Raw genomic sequence first — 5273 nt, 5'->3', positions numbered from 1 at the left:
ATTGTCGAGTCCCAATTCCCAATTCCAACAGTACCACCAACATCGGCACTAGTACCACCAATAACATAAGCCTCAACATCACACGCCTCAATATCACCTTCTGTACTTCGAGTATGATTTTTGTTCTACGTATCGTTCTACCTCATTTATCTTCGTTCGACATGGCGATTATATAATCTCTAAAGTCTTAGAGATTATTCATTCTAGTTCCAACCAAATGAGATTAATATCATATTAACTCATTAAATCTATATTACATCTGAAGAAAAATATATATTACATCAAGATTATAATAAAAATTATTATTTTATCATAAATAGATACTTTTATATAAAAATACATTACGCTATACTTTTATTACTAAAAAGATATTAGTTAAGCTATATCAATTAATATATAAATATATACTAAACCTTAATATATAGTTTTTATTATTAATGATAAATAATAGTTATATAAAGCATATAAACTAAATATATTAAATTTATCTAAATAACATATAGTATAACAAGTATATTATTAATAACAAAAATATATATATAATTGATCGATTACGTTTACGTGTATTAATATATCCACAAATGATATAGGTTCTGAATCCGAGGCCAACCCTGCATTGTTCAATGTCGTCATATGTATTTTTACAACAAAATACAGTATTGTGAGTTCATTTGATTCCCTTTTACTCTTTACATTTTTGGGACTGAGAATACATGCGCTGTTTTTACAACTGCTTTATTAAATGCTTTTGAAATATATTTTAAACTGCGAATGAAGCGACCCGTCCTAATCCATAAGGACGAATACATTACATTTGGTTACATCGCGAGGTACTTGACCTCTATATGATACATTTTACAAACATTGCATTCGTTTTTAAAAGACAAACTTTCATCACATCAAAAGTTGACAGGCATGCATACCATTTCATAATATATCCAACTATAATTGACTTAATAATAATCTTGATGAACTCAACGACTCGAATGCAACGTCTTTTGAAATATGTCATGAATGACTCCAAGTAGTATCTCTAAAATGAGCAAATGCACAGCGGAAGATTTCTTTAATACCTGAGAATAAACGTGCTTTAAAGTGTCAACCAAAAGGTTGGTGAGTTCATAGGTTTATCGTAAACAATAAAATTCATCATTTTAATAGACCACAAAATTTAAATACAGTACACCTATCTCGTGTACAAAACCATATTTCGTAATGCTTAGCAGAGTAGGTTCGTATCCTTTTCTCCCCCGTAGGTTGCCCCGCGATTTTTAATATCTTTCATAAACATAATCTCATATCAGGCATTTCGCACGACATAGAGATAAAAGTCATTCATACGAACTACAAAAACCTGGTAATCGACCTTAACAAAATGCATCTAGAATATCTCCCGCATACCGACATTCCGCACGGTCATGCAAAAAGCATACAAACAGGCCACTCTTTTAAATATGATGGTTGTGTACACCTCACAAATAGATCATATCTTTTAAAGCTGGCGGTTGTATACCTATTTCAAAGTACTAAAGCAGTTCAAATTCTCTGACTGGGGCTGGTTAGTGCCAATAGATCTATCTTTAGGATTTGCGTCAATTAGGAGCTCGGTTTCCTAATTCTTAGATTACCAGACTAAAAGGGGTGATATCCGGTGTACTCATAATAACTCATTCGTAGAATGTTTTTAAGTACTTGTGTCTATTTCGTCAAACATTTATAAAAGCATTTCATGTATTCACAGTTCAAAAATATATTTCAAAAGCATTTAATAAAGCAGTTGTAAAAACAGCCATGTATTCTCAGTCCCAAAAATGTAAAGAGTAAAAGGGAATCAAATGAACTTACAATACTGTATTTTTAGTAAAAATACATATGACGACATTGAACAAGTGTAGGGTTGGCATCGGATTCACGAACCTATATCAATTATTTATCAACTAGTATTAACACATATAATGATAGTAAACAAATATTATTATTATACTTAATATTTATATATATTCAATTCTTATTAAAATATTTTAATTAGAGTATATATATGTCATTTATTATAAATTTTATATATATACTTAAAAATATTATATAGTGTATCAAAATGTATATTTATATGTATGATTATGTTAAAATATATATTTATACTATATGTAAATTAATTATATATAAAATTATGGATAATAATATTTTATAACAATTTATATAATATTAATGTAATATAGTATATGTTATAAGTATATTTTATATACAAAATATTTATTTGTTACAAAATGATAATAAATAAAATGATAATACTCATAATAATAATTATGATATTATTACTAATAAAATGTTAATAATGGTAATATTGATAATGATAATAATAATAATATTTATAATACTACTAATAACTATAATAATGGTAATAATAGTTATAACTATGTTAATAATAATACTAATGTTTATAAAATGATACTAATATAAATTTTAATGAAAGTATTAATAAATTTTATTACTTTTATAATAATAATAATAATAATATAATAATCATAATCATAATAATATTAATAATACTTAAAAATGATATAATCATATTTTAAATGGTGATAATAATATTAGTAACAACAATAACAATACTAATCATATTTGTAATTATAATGGTGATAATAATAATAATAATAAATGATAACTAATACTTATTTTAGTAATAATAATTATAATAATAATAATAATTACAATACTTGTATTAATAAAAATAACACTCGTTAATAATAACAATAACAATAAAAATAATAAATCAGAAATAATAATAATAATAATAATAATAATAATAATAATAATAATAATAATAATAATAATAATAATAATAATAAAAATAATAACATTAATATTATAATTAATAAGGTTTTACAACCTTTAAAGAAAAGCCTAAAAAAATAATACGCCACTAACGGGGCTCGAACCCGTGACCTCTCGCTCACCCACAAACATTCATAACCAATGCTCTGCCGATCCTCTTCATCATCATAACACCATTTGTCATTATCATCCTATACATTATTCGCGTACATCATGGAACTTATTCTATCATCCTCATCATTATCTATATCGCGTATATCATAATAATAATAATAATAATAATAATAATAATAATAATAATAATAATAATAATAATAATAATAATAATAATAATAATAATAATAATAACAACAAATTAATACCGATTGGGCCTGAAATGTAGTTGGGCTTATTATTGTTAGGAAATAAGTTGGGCCAGTTTGTGGTTCTGCAGCCCGGTATAGTATCTGGGAGAACAGCCATCGAAGAAAAAAATAGAACAGGATATAGTCCGGTGTTTGTGGTTGGTATTGGAGCTGCAACTAGAAGCATGTAACAGTAGCAGTGGCAAATAACGATGATTGAGTGATGGTCTGTTTGAAGATTATGATGACAGAATATTAGTAGCATCAACAAACAAGTAGCAGGTATTTTGGTTCAACATCGCAGATTCATCTCTTCAAAAAAAAATATAAATAAAAAGAAAAAGAAAAAAAATATAAATTCAAAACAAATCCTGGTTGTTTATAAGTTATAATTGCTTCATAAAAGATGTCAGGGATTACCTTCCTAATACTCGTAATTCATGATTTAGTTCATAAACAGTAACATGAATTCGAATTTAAAGAACATAACGGTTGACTTTTTTTGTCTTCAAACTTTGACTTCGAAATTCATAAATAATTGAAGGAATTAGAGGCTGAAAGCTTGTAGATAGATCAATTAGGTGATTCCTAACAGATTTGCATTTGAAGATTTTTATAATTGATTCGGAATTGTGCTGTTGACTGAAACCGTTCATGAAGAGAAAAGCCGAACATGTTCTGTTATTTTTGGGTTAATTCCTCCAATAGCAACAGCGTATATCATTGTGTAAATGATAATGGGGTTGGTAATCGAATGATTTAAAGCAGGGAACATGATATGATCGATTTGGTTTTTGTATGGTTGGTGTGTGTCGATTAGTAGAATCACGGGCCAAAGAAAGGAAAAGAAATACAATAAAGGGGAAGATGATAGAGATATCAGGATCATGCGTATATATCTGACAATCTATCTATAATATAGATAATATAATAATTAATAATTATATTAATATTAATAATATATTAATAATAATAAATAAATACATACTTTTAATATTATTAAAAAAAATACTAATAATAATAATAGAAATAATAATAATGTTTATAGTAATAATATCAAAATCAAAATAATACTAATAATAATAGTAATCTTATTAATAACTAAAATCATAATTATAACAATAATAATATTAATAATAACAATATAAATGATAGTTTTTATAATGTTACTTATAAAAATATTGATAATTATTAATAACAATATAAACAATGAAATTCTTAATAATAATAATAACTAATAACATTTAAATTATAACTAAGTTATACTTTAATTATTCCTACAATAATATTTATACTTATAGATTATAATTAATCTTATTATTAAATGTAAATACAATAATAATACTCTTTAATATTATAATAATAATTCAAATATAATAGTAATAGTAATAATATTATTACTAATAATAATAATATTAATCATTATGAAATATATAACAATAATACTAATTATGCTAATATTATTAATAATAACGTATATATATATATATATATATATATATATATATATATATATATATATATATATATATATATATATATATATATGATAACATATTTTGAACATTTAATTTTTATATCTTACAATAATATAATAATTAATTATAGAAATCATATAACTAGATTCATAGTTAATAATAGTAACTTATTTATTCTATTTATTATTTTACATTTTTGATTCCAATTGATTAAGTGTACTTTATTAATTCAAAATATTATGTATACACTTATATTAATATTTATATCTATATATGTATTTACATATTTATTTACACACAATTGTTCGTGAATCATCGGGAGTAGTCAAAGGGTAAATGAATTCATATAAACAGTAAAAGAAAAAAAAAATATTTGAGACTCAACATTACAGACTTTACTTATCGTGTCGGAAACATATAAAGATCAATATTAAATTTGGTTAAAAATTTCCGGGTTGTCACAGTACCTACCCGTTAAAGAAATTTTGTCCCAAAATTTGATTGGGGTGGTTATGGTTGACAATAAGTATGTTTTCATGACTCATATGAGTTGATAAATAGAGTTTTATTACCACTGAGTAATAAGGATAAAATAATTCGATTATTCAAAGAGTACGAA

The sequence above is a fragment of the Rutidosis leptorrhynchoides genome, chromosome 3 (genome assembly GCF_046630445.1).
Source record: "Rutidosis leptorrhynchoides isolate AG116_Rl617_1_P2 chromosome 3, CSIRO_AGI_Rlap_v1, whole genome shotgun sequence".
In the NCBI taxonomy this organism is placed as follows: Eukaryota; Viridiplantae; Streptophyta; class Magnoliopsida; order Asterales; family Asteraceae; genus Rutidosis; species Rutidosis leptorrhynchoides.
This window is presented reverse-complemented; position numbering follows the sequence as displayed.